This window comes from Gopherus flavomarginatus, chromosome 6 (assembly GCF_025201925.1).
Source record: "Gopherus flavomarginatus isolate rGopFla2 chromosome 6, rGopFla2.mat.asm, whole genome shotgun sequence".
NCBI classification, from domain to species: Eukaryota; Metazoa; Chordata; order Testudines; family Testudinidae; genus Gopherus; species Gopherus flavomarginatus.
The window spans coordinates 79,820,113-79,838,457 of NC_066622.1; the positions used below are offsets into that span (position 1 = coordinate 79,820,113).

General features: G+C 40.4%; 1 protein-coding gene across 13 annotated transcripts in view; it reads left to right on the forward strand.

The window, feature by feature from the left end:
• ZMIZ1 (zinc finger MIZ-type containing 1) overlaps positions 1 to 18,345 on the forward strand; it is a 509,185-nt gene that overhangs the window by 232,788 nt on the left and 258,052 nt on the right. The window contains exon 5 of one of the 13 annotated variants that reach the window (XM_050960038.1): positions 16,239 to 16,300. The exons of 11 other annotated variants lie outside the window; for them this stretch is intronic. The gene's annotated coding sequence lies outside the window, so the exon portion shown is untranslated. The remainder of the gene's footprint in view (positions 1 to 16,238; positions 16,301 to 18,345) is intronic. One more of the 13 variants, XM_050960040.1, reaches the window with a different exon arrangement.

Consider the following 18,345-nt stretch of genomic DNA (forward strand, 5'->3'; position numbering starts at 1 on the left):
AGTTGCACATTTGAGTATAGACAGTGAGGAAGGGGTCCTTGCTGGCTTCTGTTTCGGGTCTAACAGAATGCAGCAGCTGTAGTATATAAAAGTATCACAGGCACTAACCAGTAACCAGACTCAGCAATAGAATCAAAAGAACAGGCATTTAGTTCAGAAATGGGTCTGCTTTTGAGTCCTTTGTACTTGGAAAGAGTTGTTATCTCAGGGACTTGTCATCTTTATCTAAAGGGGCCACTCTTGGCAGGAGGTTATCTTGAGAGCTAAAACAGACCCCTGCATCCCACTCTGGAAGGTATCCAAGCAATTTTTTTTAATATTAGGTAGGCTTAAAAAAAACAGAAGTCTCTCCACATGGTACCGCATAGGTAAATCAGATGGCATGATAACATAAACCACTTGCTATGACATTTGGGGAGTTGGAGACAAGGTGCCTTTGTGAAAGAGAGATCAAGCTCCTCACTAATAATAGGAAAATTGTTATCTTGGGAGGCTTGTCTTGAAGATGGAATCTGTCAAATTTTAATTAGTTTGCCTTCCATATTTCATAGATTCTGTAGGTCCGAGGTTAGAGGGGAAATCATAATTAGTAGCCAGACACAGATTTCAAAGAAGCTTTCCAGCATCAATAGTGATATAGTACTTGTAGCATTATAATTACTAGCTATATAGAGGGGAAGTATGATGTGGTCACAGGTTGTCGTTGTCAACAAAGACAAATTCCATTGTTCGTTCAAGTCTCCCATTAAAAAGCATGTGAATCTTGTAATAAGGTGAGTGTTTATGAAGAGGGGTTTTTGTTAATGTAATTGGATTCTTAATTAAGAATAGAAGTTTAAAAAAGCACATAAAAACCTTACAAGAAAGTAGTGAAAATGGAACTTAGGTGACTTTGAACTCAGTAAAGGAATGGACAATAATGCTGAAAATACTATAATGACATTAATAAAAAATGGTACATCCTCACCTGAAATAACGTGTCCTGTTCTGGTCATCGTGTCACCAAAAAGTTGTAGTAGAAAAGGATTAGTGATAAACTGAGAGAAATAGCAGATTGGGACTGTTTAGTTTAGAAGGAAGACACCTAAGCTGGGATATGATAGATGTGTACAAAATAATGAATGAGCGTAAGGAGGTAAATCAGGCCCTCCTGCTTACCCTCTCTCACAATACAAAGGTGCACAGTTCATGAAACTGAAAAGCAAAATAATTTAAAACTGATCAAAGAATGCACTTTTACACAATGCATAATTAACATAGAACTCATTGCACAAGATTATTAGTCAAAGAATTTAGCTGGATTCAGAAACTGGTTAGACATTAACATTAATATGGACATGTACAGTTACATTAGGTAGGATTTTTGAAAAATTTGAGTTTATATAAAACCACATGGCTTATGCCATTCTGTCTGTGATAGTTTCTGCTCACCCTCCCTGAGGCTTATACTACTTATTCTAGTATTGTCCACTACAAGGTTTCTTACACCTGCTGCTGAAGTTTGTGGTTCTGGTCACTATTGAGACATGATACTAGACTAAATGGCATGGGGTTTGTGCATCACAGTTACTGGGTTAGCTGCATCGCTCTCCCTTCGCAGGGTCTCACCAAATTTACCCCCACAGGTGTTCTTTGCCATTTCTGGGATGGAATTCTGCAGTTTGCCCACTCTAAGAGCAGCACGTGGGTTACAACATGCTGAGTGCCAATCAGGTGCATTATTGTGACAAACCACGAAAAAGGAACCGGTGGTTCAGTTTTATCCACCAACAAATGAAAGCGCTGAACAGGTCAAAGGTTATTTCTATGAAAGATTGCAGAGCATCCTTGGCAGGATCAGTAATTTGACATTGTTATCCTCATCGGAGATCTAAATGCACAGGGTTAGTCATTATAATACTGGGGATATGATCATATTATGGGCAGATATAGCATCCCAGGACAGGTTGCCAATGGGTAATGTTTTGTTGAACACTGTGACCTGTGCAGTCTTTGCTTTGGTGGTACATGATTTCCACCCAAGGAAAGTCATAAACTTATGGTCAGAAACAGCTCATGTTGCCATGAATAGACACGGGAGAAGTTCACTTTTGGATCCGAGGGTGTGTAAAAGTGCCGATGTTGAAAGTGATTACGATCTTGGGTTAATCAAAATAAAACTAAGGAAGGTAACACCACACAAGGCAGAGGATATGTATGATACTAAGAAGTAAGTAGATCCAGCAGTTAAGGCACATTTCAAGCTGAAACTTAACAATAGATCTGAAGAGTTAGACACTGATGGAGGACAAAGAAGAAAAATGGAAGTTTTTCAAAGAAATGAGTGTGAATGCAGCTAGGACCACATTGGGGCTGAGAAGATCTAAGAAAGAAGAATGTCTCCAACCAAATATATGGAGGCTTGGTGAAGAGAGGCAAAAATTAAAGAAGAGAATTCTACAAGAATGAGAGAGCAGTAAAAGAGCTATTCTGCAACAAGAATATTGCAGACAAAACCATGGAACTTAAAAGAAGAACCAGAAAAGATAAGAAAGAATGGATAGAAATTAAAGCAAGAGAATCTGAGGAGACATAGAAGAGAGGGAGTTCTAAAAAGGTTTTTCTAGTTTCTAAACAGAGGTCATTGTTCTCAAACCATTGTGGCACTTGAAGGCTCAAGATGGTATACTTTGTGTTACAGAGGAAGGACAGAGAGCCCGATGGATGGAATATTTCTAGACTCTGCTCAGCCAGTCAGAACCACTAGCACACTTTGAGAGAGATGTGAAAAAATAGAGGACTTATCTTTATCACTAGAAGTAATCACCTTTGAGGAAGTAACTGAGGGCATAAACTGACTGAAGAATGGTAAAGGACTAGGCTGTGATAAGAGAGATGCTATACTGTTAAAACTTAGAGAGGAAGTGATGATGAATTAAGCGTGCAGGTTGTGTGGACTGTTTTGGGAGAAGGTGATTTCTCCTAAAGATTGGAAAAGAGGTGTTATCCACAAAATTTCTTAAGAGGAGAGAGGACCAGCTTATTTGTGATAACTGAAAAGAGATGACATTCTTATCTCTTCCTGTAAAAGTGTGTTGTATTATCATTTTTAATAGGGTGAAAACTGTTGGTGATAGTACTCTGATACTCAGGGGACGACAAGCTGGATTTCACTTTGGTAGGTCATGTGGAGACCAGATTTTCATCTGAAGATGACTGATTGAGAAAGGCTTAGATTCCCAGCAGAAGACGTTTTTTCTTGATTTTAGAAAAGCGAGTGATACTGTCCACAGAGAAGCACCTTGGAAGATCCTGAGACACTATGGAATTACATCAAAGATGATTAATTTGATAAAAGTTTCATATGATGAGTCTGTGTACTACGTCAGAACAGAGTGGAGACACAGAATGGTTTAAGATTGTTATTGGCGTACCACAAATTTGCATACTGTCCCCACTTCTCTTCAGTATTGTCATAGACTTGTGATGAGAAGAGTGATGGCTGCTGCCAAGACACTGGTGGTATTCACGCAAAAGATAAGCTATGAGACTTGGATTTGGCAGATGATATAGTCATACTGGATACCAAGTTGGATGGAAAAGACTCTTCATGAGCATAAAAGCAGAATCTGCTAAAGTGAGACTTAAAATCAATATGCAGAAGACCAAAGACATGGAGATAGGCGAGAATGTTGTTTACATTGGTGTATGTGTAAATGATGGAGAAGAGTATGAAAGAGTTTTATTTGTCTTGGAAGTACAAAGCTGCTAAAGGCCAGCTCACTAAATAAGTGAAGGCAGGAATCGGTAAATCCAGTGGATCGTTTCTCCATTTGTCAAACATCTGGAAGCATAAGAAGTTACATCCACACACTAAAATAATTATGGTCCTTCCAATACTATTGTATCTCTCGGAAACATGGCAGAAGGTGGAAGTATACAACAGGAAGCTGAATGGGTTCCACCAGTGTTAAGAATCTTGGAAACATATTGGAGAGATTGTGTAACCACTGTGGAAGTGCTGCCCTGCATGGATTAACAAACTGTAGATTCAGTAATTAGAAAGGAATGGCTTTGGTCCTTTGGTCACGTCATTGGGCTAGCCTGTGGCAGAAGCACAAGGTACATCTTAGATTGGATTTCACCTAGAGGAAAGAGAAGGCGTGGAGGACAAAGACGGACCTATCACAGAACAATCTAAAAGGATGCTGTTATCATCGAGAGAACTTATGATGCAGTCAAACATCTTGCTGTGGACAGACTGCTGTGAGGAAAATGGCTTTGTGCCACTAGGCACAGGAGATGCTAAGTTCTCAGTCTAAGTACCAACAAGGCCTACTTCAGTAGTTCCGACTGGTGTTTGAACTGTGCTGGTGACTTCTCTTTGGCCTACTGCAAAATATATAGGGATTACGTAGACTTCCCAGACAGTATTGTTTAATGTTACCCATAGGACTACAGTATTGAGAGACATGGGTTCAGCACAAAAAGAGACCTAACCTCATGGACTTTACACAGCCTTTTAGCTTCTCCTGGCCTAGACCCGTGGTTCTCAAACTTTTTTACTGGTGACCTCTTTCACATAGCAAACCTGTGAATGTGACTCCCTCGTATAAATTAAAAACACCTTTTTTAATATATATTTAACACTATTATAAATGCTGGAGGCAAAGCGGGGTTGGGGTGGAGTTTGACAGGTTGTGACCTCCCCATGTAATTACCTTCGCGACTCCCTGAGGGGTCCCGACGCCCAGTTTGAAGCCCTGCTTAGAAAGCCTGCATACCTGCAGCTCCTTTCTCTATCCCAGTTCTGTATCAACCTCATGGAATGTTGACCACTCCTCTTCTCCCTTCTTCTCTGCCAGGGTTACCTTTTATCTGGTCAAGATCCTTTGATCTTTAGGGTCTCAGACATTGGGATAGCCCCATTGTTCCCTCAGTGTACCTGAGGGTGCTTTAATCTGTGTCATTGTTTCGCTTTTTCTGCTCGATTCTTGCAACCCCATTACAGTCTCCTTTGATTAAACTTTGTGCACCCAGGCAGGCAAATTGATACACCAATTATATTCGTAAGAATAATGCAGTTATCTCCTATTTCATCACATTAAGCATTTTGCTTGTGGTAGATCGGCAAATGTAATGTGCTGTGGTCAACTATATTGTCTCTTAGACTAGAAGACTTTAGCACAGTTTGGAGGACACAGTTTGGTCTAACATGCTGCAGCCTGCAAACACAGTTGATTGTGTAGCGTAGGTTGGACCTTGACTGTATACAAGTGACCAGCTTGTAACTCATGTCTTCAGCAATTCACATGTTCTGCTTGTTTTGGCACTGCAGCATTGGCTCCTCAATGAGCTAACTCCCAATGAATACAAAAGCAGACTACAACAAAACAACTTGATAGATTCACCTGCAGCAGCTTTATGTGTCTTTAGGGGTGTGATAATGGGTCTGTATCTGGATTATATTCAGCTGATGGTGCACTCTTAGTTAGGAGTGCAGTTTTTGGTTTTGTTTTCTTTTCTAAAATGGCAAAGATGTTTAAATAGATGAACATTTAAACATAACCTTTAATACCGTGTTTTTCCTGGTGATTTAGCAAGGGGCTACCTGGTACAGCTACTGGAGGAGAGAAAATCATAACTTTGGGTAATGAGTGATGAACATTGTAAGAAGAGCTAGCTTTCTGGGAGCAATTTTAAAGGGTAGAAGTGTCTCTTATTTCTAAAGGTGGCCCGTAAATTGAATACCCTCACCTTTAGCAGTACATATTGACTATCTCCCAATAGCCAAGCTAAGTGAGGCAATTCAACACACTCCCATAAAATCACTTTTCTTTCCCTAGGTTCTGTGACAGCCGATCTCACTTGGTTCACTATCTCCTACTTCAGTATAATGTTCCAGTGTGCAGAGCACTGATGACAATTTGAGCCGCCATAGTCCCCTGCTGAAACACAGTCCCTTATTTGGACGGGGTTCATTTGTGTTCACAATTATGCTGTATTGCCCAGATTAAAAATGGCTGACTCATTACTCAGAGGGGCTCCCAGTTTGATGTGGTGTTACCAGCAATAGCGTATGCTGGGTTCATCACAGAATGAGAGCCGGCAATCTTAGAGGGGCTGCTTAGCTCAGTGTAAGGTAAGCATTAGAGTGCTGAAAGCCCCGCAGACAGTCTTTTGGGGGTAGTTGCTAAAGATGCAGGGATTTTCACAATTCTCTTTACCCTAGTAATTGCAATGAATTATGGGCATCGATTTTGGTTATGCTGTGACCTAACATGGAGAGGTGGTGTACAGGTAACATTATTGTTCATAGTATATTAGTGCCAAGTGGCCTCAGTTAAGATCAGGGTCTCATGGTGCTAAGCACTGTTTGAAGGCCTAGTAAGAGACAGTCCTGAGCCCAAAGAACTTAAAGTCTCTCTAGGTAAGACAAAGGGTGGGTGGGGAAACATAAGGGTGAAGAGTAGAAGTGGTTTGCAAGTAAGTGGCAGACCTGGGAACAGGGCCCAGGTCTCCTGACTTCCAGTATCATGTCCTATACACTAAACTATACTGCATTCCTGGAAATTAGGACATCTTAATTAACTAGGGTGATGCTGCAGGACAGATGATGCCATATAGGGCTGCCAACCCTCCAAGATTGGCCTGGAGTCTCCAGGAATGAAAGATTAATCTCTAATTAAAGATTATGTGGAATACGTCCAACCAAAATTAGGAACCATAGTGCCATAGTAGGTAAATGACACTGGGAAAGGAATTGCTCACTCAGTGAGGTAAGGAAGAATTGCACAGCAAGTGGCTCAAAGGCTGAAGGGAAGGAGTGACCTAGCCTCCAATGTTTGTTGTGGACAAGACACACTTACACCATGGTTGGTACTCACATGGGCAGAACATTAAAAAGTTAGTGATTTACCTGCATCCTTGGACTGACCCACTCTCTTTTTACGATCTGCTCTAAAGGCTCTGAACTATCCATCACAGTTGCTCCACAGGCGGTCTTGAAATACAAGTTAACTGGAGATTAAAACCTGTTGGCTAAAATAATTTTCCATTGTTTGTGAGGACCTCTTCTGACTCCCTTTGTTGGCTCATCTTTCTTCCAGCATGTGCACTCATCCATCTGCTGCCACACCAAAGACAGTGCAAATCTTTGAAAGGCTGTCGTTTTTCAGGAAGTGAATTACAGGCTTCAAATACAGATAGAAAAAAATATAATTAGAGTAAAAGTTTCTTTCTTCCCTAAGGGAATACAGCCCCCCTAGTTTTATGTGTAGTTTTGTATCAGTGTTAAGTGAAACTTCAATAAGCAGCAACTTACAGTACATTTTACAAGGAGATTGACAAATAGTTTAGGCTCAATATTTAGTATTTTCACTACCAGTCCTTCCAAGACTGACTATTTAAATCTCAGCTGTGTATGTGACTTTCAGTGCCTACTACATAAAACCCTAGTGGCTTTGGTTTGTAGTGGTTGCAGTATGGCTGTGGCCATGTTTACATGTCTGTAGCATCATTCGTCTGTCCTTTAAGCTGGATGAAATCTGGGGCACGATATTGATATTTAATGATGTGGTTTTGTAAGACATAAAATGGGCCTACGCACATGTATATCTCCAGCTGTTTATAAAGGAAATGGATACCTACTGAATGGCTTAATTTAAATTAAATTATAAACATCCTTTATTCAATTATTTCCATTTTTAAATGACTTTAGTTCTTGTGATAGGCATGTCATTGTAAGCTCAGGAGACTGAAGTGCTCTATATCCAGAGAACAAGAACCAAAGTACCTTAACCCTGATCTAAAGGGCCTGTGTGACTGGGGTCCTAATGGGGGCCAGCTATGGTCATTCAATTATTGAACTGCAAAGAATGGGGCAGACAAACTCCAAAAGACTGGTGGATATGCCAATACTTAGATTTACCAAGCCAGTATAAAACAGCTTCTGTATCACCTCACTGGTTACTCAGAAGTCCAAACAACACCATTCCCTTAAAATTTAAGGCTTAAAGTGATCCATCATATAAAAGAAAAGGTTCTACTAATCCCAAAGGATCGGACACATTACTTCCCAGGTTAATGAATGCTTCAGATCTTACCCAAATACATTCTACAGCCAATTCTTATTAACTAAACTAAAATGTATTAAAAAACCAACAGAGTATGGTTAAAAGATCAATATACATACAGACATGAGTTAAATCCATTGAGGTTCAGATTCATAGCAGAGATGGTGAGCTTTTAGTTGCAAAGAGTTCCTTTAGAATTTAGTTAATAGGTTATAGTCCAATGTCCAAATATCATATTCAGGGCATACCAGTGTAACTGGGACCTCAGTCTTGCGACTCAAACTTCCCCTGATGAAGCTTAAGCAGATCTGAGGTGAACAGGATCAGGACCCAACGGTCTTTTTATACATCCATCCACCTGACCACACAATTCTCATTAAACAATAGGCTTTTGATGTAACCTTTTGCTTCCTAACACCACCAGTAATAAGTTACACACATTAACAAAGGGCAATTTATCCATTGGGTAGTCTATTACAAACTTGAAAGAGACATATAGACAATGACATTATTTTACCCAAGATTCAGCTAAATGTTAATATTCCCTGTTGATCTCTGAATTAATAGTTGTAGTGAGAGACAGGAACTGTCTCTTTATGGGTAGCATCTAAGATACACACAATTAGTATTACTTCAAACAATATAGGTTTGCACTTCAAAGTTCTAGCCTATTTAACATGAATGGCCCTAATTGTCATTCACATACCTTTCTAACATGGCTTTAAAGGTGGGCTTTGGGTTCTTCAGCCTGCAAGCTGTTTAACCCTTTCTAGCTATGTGTCACAGCCTGCATCCTTAATCTGTGCATTTAGCCTTTGCATCCATTCAGTCCTTGACCTCTCTGCTGCAACTCCCAATTAGGGCCACTTGTGATGGTGATTTCTGTGACATGGATGCTGTTCTACTAAGAACAGAACAGAAGCCATCAACCCTACTCATCTCATATAGCCCACTGAACAGGCAGATGGTAACAATGTTTGGTCACTGCTGACTTAGGCTGCATTTGAACTAGATGTGAAAGCCGCCATCTCCCATTAAGATCCCATGAGCCATCAATTGAATACATTTATTATGATACCCAGCCTAGGAAATACATAGCACCAAATAGGGCATGAATGTGTGCAGTGCAGGAAAGCATTTTCTCCTTCAGCTATAAAGACTTTGTTTTGTTTTGTTTACTCCAGGGGTTCTCAAACTTCATTGCACCATGACCCCCTTCTGACAACAAAAATTATTTCACAATCCCACGAGTGGGGACTAAAGTGTGAGCCCAGCTGCCTGGGGTGTCAGGGCCAAAGCCCGAGCCTCACCCTCCTGGGGTGGGGGCAGGCCAAAGCTGAAGCCCAAGGGCTTCAGCCCCAGACAGGGGGCCTGTAACCTGAGCCCTGCCACTCAGGGTTGAAGCCCTTGGGTTTTGGCTTCAGTCCCAACCTCAGGCCCCAAGTCTGAGCCAGCTCTGGTGAGCCTATTAAAAGGGGGTTGCGACCCACAGTTTGAGAACCACTGGTTTATTCCATGGTTATAGTTTAAAATTGTCAACTTTTCCTGTCATAAGCCCTCCCTTTGTAAGATTGTTACACATAAATGAACATTCCCGTTTGATGAGAGCTTGATGCAAAATGTCCCATCTAAAGAGCAACTCTCCTGCCTTTTGAAAAGGAGATTTTCAGAAAAACAAACTTAGCTATTTTTTACAATTTTTAGAAGGTATTCAGTATTTTGCGGATTTGCCTAAGTTTGCTATTTTGATAGTGACGATGCTTTCTGGATGCCTTCCTTTAAGTCATTCCAGTAAATATCCAGTTGATAGTTTGCATCATTATACAACAGCTTCCCGAGAAGTGGTTTACACCTAGACCAGGACAGAAACTGGAATTCCCATTATAGGGGAAATCCCAAAATTCAAAAAAAAAAACAACAAACCCATTCCAAAACAGAACACAAAACCAAAAATATGAAAATTCCTACAGAACAAGAATTCTGCAGTTTTGTTTAGAAAAAACTAAAACAACATTTCATCTAACCCCATTAAAATGTTTCCAAGGCTCCAGAACTTGAGAGCTGGGGCTCCCAGGACTTTCAAGATATTAAGGAGTTGGGAGCAATGAGAACCATGGCTCCAAGTCAGTCCATCCAGTGGCTGCGCTGGAGTCAGGCAGCCTGGAAGTCTAGGTGGGCTAATGAGGAGCTGTGGAGCTGGGGAAAATTTTCCAAGGGAGAATTGAATATTTCCTTTGGAATATTTTGATTTTGTGGGAAATGCGCTTTCTGTATGAAAATTGTTTGCACAGAAACTTTCCGGACAGCACCATGTATACAGTTGCACAACGGCCTGTGAGATTCTGTCTGTGCAACGATTCAACACCCACCACTTACATGTGAGTTATTCCGTGTTCTTCAATGGACAGCTTGCTGTCATTCAGCTTTCCCTGGCACCCCAAGATTTCCCATAAAATGCAGAGCATAAAGACTGTCAGTGTATAATGGCTTATATTGCTCCTTTGTGCAAATGGTGTAACTGCCCTTCCCAGAGCATGAGTATATTTATTAATGGCCATTAGATAAGGATTTTTTTTCATGTGTTTCTTCTAGATCCCAGTCCAAACGGATAAACGTACTCCCCAATCCATCCAAGTTCTTCGTTTAAAATATTCATATATTTTTATTTATATATTGCTAACAAGGGCGGATATGGATGCTATTTAGTCTAGAAAATACTGCCATTACGAGCTGACGAAAAAAATCTACAGTAAGTTAGAATAGTACCCTGAGGTGTCCACTGCAAGCAGTACTGCCAGGCATGCTACAAGATTCATGATTACAGTAAGTGTATATTAGATGAATCAGCAGTTTTGGAGCCTGAATTTCTCAGTTTACCTATTTGGTAGTCATACACGACATTTTACTTCCTTAGTGTGTTATCTGCATCTGTTCACACAATAATAATTTCACTTTCCTGCACAACACAGTCAGGTATGTTGATAGATTACAAGTTGAGCATTACAAAATGTTTTGTATGAAGGCAAGAATTGTACCAGTTTGTGCGTCTGACTCATTAAACTTTTACTCGTATTAACTAATACTACATCCCATTAACTATGCTTGGAAGGATTAGATTTTTATTGGTAAATGTCGATAAATGGCAATTTCCCATGCACACAAAAATGAATGAAAAAAATATTTCCATTGATGATAACCATAGTTTACAGGTAAGCAAAGTAAGAAAAATACTGCTTGAGAACTTACTATGGTATAATATTGGCTAAAATGTTGACAGTTTGTGTTTTAATGGTTACAGAGCTTTAACCTTTTGAATGTATTCTGTCATTGTCTGACTCTCCCCACCCCCCAATAATTTCACACATCTGAGAAAATTCAAATTAATAACAATAAAAAGGCTTAAAAGTAAACATGATTATCCATCAAAATTATTTTAAAAATCAAATTCTGCCAAGCCTAATATTAACCAATATGAACCACCAGAGGAGTTTGGTTCTGAAACAGTCTTCCAATAGGAGTAATGTGTGTAAACCACCTAACTAGTTTTGAGATGGAGTTTGATAAATTTATGAATGGGATTGTACCATGTGGTTGCTTATGTTAGCAGGAGACTGGATTCTGTGACCCAGGAGATGCCTTCCAGTTCTATGCCCTGTGTTTCTGTGTACATTCTGAGTTTAGACTTGCAACAATTCTCAGCAAATAGTCCTTAAGCAGCAGTAAAATGGGTCCATGTTGATTCTTTTTAACTTTGCATTAGTTTGGTGGTTTCTTTAACCAGACAAAAGATATTAATGCCAATTTTCTGAGCTATAAGTACTATCTACAGAGTCCACTGATGACTGGCAATGCTTTCCCATGCTTGATGGTGCATTATGGGACAATATTATAGTAATTGCATACCCGACAGAGCAGACCATTGCCATGTAAATACACATTCATCTGATACTAGTGAAGGGTCTGATATTATCTTTGGGGACTCTCACTAGAGGGCACTCACACATTTTGAGAGTGAAATGTTTCTCCTATTGCATCACCTTCTTAGCAGGTGAGGAAGTTCTGTAGTAGGCTATAGGTTAATTAAATTGAGGTAGAAGTGGCTTATGAGGGAAGGGAACCCTAGGAGCTACCAAGCATGATAGGAAGAGTTTAGGAAAAGTCAGGCCTATGGGGAAGGCTTTGACTGGGAGATTAATGCAGTAGTGTTAGCCAAAAATAATTTCAACATAAAATCACATCCTAGAAGGGATGACTTCCTAAATTGATGATAAATGTGCTGCTCTTGTTGTGCTGCTCTTGTTTGGAGTACAATATTGCCAGTTCTCCATATCCTGCATATTGTCTGAACAATTCCAACTATATAATTTAGATTTTATGTTCCATGCAGCAGGTACTGCATCTTCCTTCTAGTTTTGCATTGCAACAACTACCTGAATGCGAATAAAAACTTGATGCATAGTGGAGAGAAATTAAGTTGCAGCAGCTCACGTGTTCAATATCAGAAATGGACCCAAACTGTTCAATTCTGAGGCGATCAGATCCAAATTTGTGGTTTGGGCCTAACTCTAGTTAACATTCAAAATATTTGAAGGGGAAAATTGGTTCTAGAGTTTCATTAGTGGAAATAAGTCTTTAATAACAAATCTTAACATTTCAGATTCACTGGGACCTGCTAAAAAAACAGAGCCCTTTTTTGTTTAACAATAACGCTGCTCATCCAGATACCAATAATTCAGAGAACATTTCAGCCTCTCTAACCACTCAGTGACAGACTTGAAGGTGGCAATTTTGCTACCAAAAAAACTTCGAAAACAGACTCCAAAGAGAGACTGCTGAACTCGAATTAATATGCAAATTAGATACAATTAACTCAGGCCTAAACAGAGACTGGGAATGGTTGGGTCATTACACTAATTGAATCTATTTCCCTATGTTAAGTTCTCCTCACACCTTCTATGGGTCAACTTAATTATCACTTCAAAAAAATTTTTTTCTCCTGCTGATGATAGCTCATCTCAATTGATTAGACCCTTCCTGTTGGTATGCATACTTCCACCTTTTTATATTCTCTGTATGTATAAATATCTCCTGTCTGTGTGTTCCATTCTATGCATCCGAAGAAAGCTCATGCTGAAATAAATTTGTTAGGGCTTGTCTACATCACAAAGTTGCAGCGCTGGTGAGGGGGTTACAGCGCTGCAACTTAGGAGGTGTACACATCTGCAGGGCATCACCAGCGCTGCAACTGCCTGTTTGCAGCGCTGGCCGTACTCCCGTTTTGTCTCGGGTGTAGAGGATCCAGCGCTGGTGATCCAGCGCTGGTAATCAAGTGTAGACACTTACCAGCGCTTTTCTTGACCTCCGTGGAATAAGCAGGTATCCCAGCATACCTGAGGAAGCCTCTGGTAATCAAGCAGGTCTCCTTCCCCGGTTTGCTCTCGCGTTCCCCGAACCCCCGAGCAAGCAGGTCTCCTTCCCTGTGGTTTGCAGGGTGGTTCGGGGAACGCGAGAGCAAACCGTGGCGAAGCTGGTCTCCTTCCCCGGTTTGCTCTCACGTTCCCCGAACCCCCGAGCAAGCAGGTCTCCTTCCCTGCGGTTTGCAGGGGGGTTCGGGGAACGTGAGAGCAAACCGCGGCGAAGCTGGTCTCCTTCCCCGGTTTGCTCTCGCATTCCCCGAACCCCCGAGCAAGCAGGTCTCCTTCCCTGCGGTTTGCAGGGTGGTTCGGGGAACGCGAGAGCAAACCGCGGCGAAGCTGGTCTCCTTCCCCGGTTTGCTCTCGCGTTCCCCGAACCCCCGAGCAAGCAGGTCTCCTTCCCTGCGGTTTGCAGGGGGGTTCGGGGAACGCGAGAGCAAACCGCGGCGAAGCTGGTCTCCTTCCCCGGTTTGCTCTCGCGTTCCCCGAACCCCCCTTGAAGCCGCCCAACAGCGCTGCAGTGTGGCCACATCTAACACCACTTGCAGCGCTGGTTGCTGTAAGTGTGGCCACTCTGCAGCGCTGGCCCTATACAGCTGTACTAATACAGCTGTAACAACCAGCGCTGCAAAATTGTAGATGTAGACATACCCTTAGTCTCTAAGGTGCCACAAGTACTCCTGTTCTTTTTGCCAATAATTAAGTAAAAGAGTGTATCATCTTGATTGCCCAGTGGTTGGTAATCAGTACAGAGCTAAAGATTGCTTTGTAAACAGCAGTTGGTGTATATTAGACTTCCTTTGAATGAGCTGTAAACCGTTTGAGCATAACAGACACAGAAGGACAGTTAAGCAGCAATCCGCCAGCAAATTAGAAGCGCAAGTGTTGTGTTAGGGAAGGTGAGAAGAGGTGGTGATCTGTCTGTTCCAGGGAATTCATTACATGCCTGCACATCCCTAGTAGTGTGATAAGGAAGATTTGTGTGAGAGATTTGCAGTTCTATTTACTTTTAGAGTTGTAAATCAGCAGTACTGTCCTCTGTTAAGAGTATTGTCTGGGAAAAATAGAACGTCTTAATGGTTATGCCCAAATTTTAATGTTTTTTTCTGCTTTTAGGAAATTTGTACTAGACTCACCTCCTTGGTGGGGGCAAAGGGTCTAAATAATCTGTGTGCCTTCAATTTGGGGGTAATTAAAGATAATTAATAAACCATAAGGGACTACAAAAATGTATAGGTGGCATTCTCGGCTAAAAACTTTCTTGTAGAAAATTCTGTTGAAATTAATTTTTGTCATTCAACTTTGTATCTATTTTTTACAGATCCCCCCATTACTGTCGTATCTGAGTGGCTCAATCTTTGATGTATTTACTCTTATAACACCCATGTTAGGTGGGAAGGTGCTATTATCCTCATTCTATAGATTGGAAATTGAGGCACGGGAAGACTGAGGGCATATCTGCATAGTGTGGCAGTGCACATGATGGTGGTGTTATTTCTAATGCACACTAATGTGTTGAGCACTAACTGGTTCACATAGACCCTGCTGGTGCGTTCAAAGTGCTCTAGGGACTTGTTAGTGGACTTTACAGATCACATGCCTGTAGTGCACGTTGCTTCGCTGTACAGATCTGCCCTAGGTCACAAAGAAAGGCAGAGTTCGGAATGGAGCTTTGTCTCCCAAATCCTTGGCTTTAGCATCCTAACCACTGGACAGATGCCTCTCGCCATATAATATCTGACAATCTTGTGTGTGTGTATATGCCTTGTAAAACTTAGCACCTCTTGAACAAAGTCTAGTCATCAGCCCGTTATCATGATGACAGTTGGCAATAAATATACAATACTTACATTACACTAGTGGGCAAATATAATTTTGCTCATTTATATTTAAAAAAGAAATATTTCTATAATTGTAAACAGGCAACATCAGTGAACAAGGATTTTTCAGGTTTGGGGTTTAATTCCCTTTAACTGAAATCCAAGGATCATGCAATAATTTAGGATCCTTTTCTTTCAGAAATTTTATTCTATTAATGTTTATTTTGGTAGAGCTAATTTTACTGAATGAATGTAGCAATGCTTCCCAACTTCCTTTGTGAACTATGGGTAACCATCTGAAGGCAGAAAAATTACTTAGGAGCCTAATTCCCATTTTCAAAGGTCACTTAGGTACTTAAATGAGTTTTAGGCTCCTAATTCAGTTAGGCATTGCAAGTCTGAGCACAGCAACACCTAAATATCCTTAAAAATCTGGGCCTTGGGCATCTAAATCTCATTGAAAGTCAATAACACCTAGTCTTGATCAACAGTACCAACTTATGTCGGTATAACTACATCGCTCAGGGGTGTGGAAAATCCACACCTCTATGCAACGTAGTTATACCGCCCTAACCCGCTGTGCAGAAAGTGCTATGTTGAAGTGAGGACTTCTCCTGTTGACGTAGCTACTGCCTCTTGCGGAGGTGGAGTACCTATGACGACTCCCGTCTTCATGAAGTGCTACACGGCACGGCTGTACTGGTGCGCTGCAGCGCTGTAAGGGTAGACAAGCCCATAGGCTTCTAAGTTACTTAGGTGTTTTTGAAACTTTTATATGCTTGCATATCACAGTGCTTTGTACAGTTTAAGAACCCAAATACATAGGAAGCTATGGCTGCAGTAGTATTAGAATTGAGGCTTCTTTACGTGTGTATTTCTTAATAAAATAATTTAAGTAGAAATATATTGAGATTCCTCTTTTAGAGTATAATCTCTCTTTGATTTTATAGAACAATTTGCTCCGTTTGTGGAAGGACACCATACCTACAGCTGACGTTGGTACATTGAAACGGTTTGAAACTATATTTCAACTTGTCTTAGATTGGAATGTCACTGTTGGAGTTTGCTAAGAGACAGTATCAGTATTCTAGCTACAGCTTACAATGTCCAAAAGGAAAACTGTGATGAATATAAAAGCTTCTTGAGTTGCCCCACATAACTTCTCATTAGGTGCTCTTTGTGAAATGATTTTCATGAGCCTCCCTAGAGTTCTTATAAACTTGCTTCTTACAAAGGTAGTGGGAAATATTCATTAACGAAAACTTGTCACTTTTAGTAAACACTAGGGGGCAGGATTTTCAAAGGAGCCTAAGGGAGTTAGACACCCGAATCCCACTGAAATTCACCTAACTCCCCTGGACTTGTTTGAACACCCCAGATTTCATCCATTTACTTTCATCGTTTGCAAGATAGTGAACTAATATGTCTCCTGTTATAGACAATTTAGGTCGTTTAAAAGATGTGGTTTTGTTTTTGGTATTCTTTGGATGTATCATCATGCGTCATATCATTAGGTCACACACTGTTGGGTTCTGTATTATTAGAAATGTAGGTATATGCCTTTCCACATCATGTGCCCTCTATGAATATGCAGCAGGTATCTGATCCAAAATACAAACTAAAGGCAGCATTGAATATGTAGTAAACCAGCTGTGTGTATACCAGAATTACATTACGCAGTTCAGCAATATACCTACTTTATATATAAATCTGAAACTTTTGTGGCTTTTTCTAAATGAGACTGTCCCATATTTTCATTTTTCTTAGCTGTTTTGATATTTCATTCAACTGTGAAAGTGAAATTAATTTCTGTACAGATTTGTCCTTTTTCTTCTGTATTGCTCAAAACAATTAGTTTCCTTTTTCTAACAGAGCTTAAAATAAACAATTTTTTAAAAGTATTTCCTGGGTTACATACCATCCATGTTCACTAACATCTGAAAAAAATCATCTATTCTTTGCCTGTTGCTACAGAGCACAAAACATTTTTGCATAGATCACAAGTAAAAATAAGAAATCAGTTATGTGTTTTGTGTTGGCAGCAACTAATTCTCACACACACACACACACACACACACACACACACACACACACACACACACACACACACACACACACACACACACACACACACACACACACAGTGTATATTTATATATATGTAGACACCTCTACCTTGATATAACGCTGTCCTTGAGAGCCAAAAAATCTTATCGCGTTATAGGTGAAACCATGTTATATTGAACTTGCTTTGCTCCACCGGAGTGTGCACCCCCACCCTCCGAGCACTGCTTTACCGCATTATATCCAAATTCATGTTATATCGGGTGGCGTTATATCGAGGTAGCGGTGTATTTAGATCCCAGCTGTAATTTCCTACATCAAACAATAACAATTTGAAGATAGAAACCATTTACAGTCTACATTTAAATGTCATAATTCCTCTATTAAAACCAGTGCAGGATCTCTATCTCTTTTCAGTGATAAACATTAAACTTGTTCAGTTCAAAAGAGAAAAAGTGCTTTTTCTAACTTCCAGTGCTGCAAACTTAACCTTGGATCTGATTATCAAGCTGACTTTCCTTTGGCCTTCGAATATAGTCATTGGAATGAAGATTCTGCAATCAAAAGTTAGCTGAGAATTCTGTTCCTGATGCAGGAGCCAGAATAGAATCCAGCTCACTCACTAGGTGCTTTTGATTCTGCAGGGCTAATACTAGTAAAAATTGCTTTTAATTTATTGTTAGTAAAGTAAGCACCGATCACTCAAACACTGAGAGAGCAGACAGGTGATGTAAGAATGTCACTGTCTGATATAGTAATTTTTCTGACTGTAGTCTTACACTAAGTGATGGTTTACTAAAAAGAATCAGAACTGCTTTTTATTGTGGATTTTATGGTCGTTCTTTTAGGAAGAAATACTCCTACTGATGTTTGCTTTTAAATGCCACATGAAGAGCATCATTTGCAAAGCAGTGATAGCTTGTGGGAAAGAAAAAGACTAAAACTTGTGAAGAGTTGGTGCTGGAAAATAGCACTGCTTGAGGAAGAATAGGA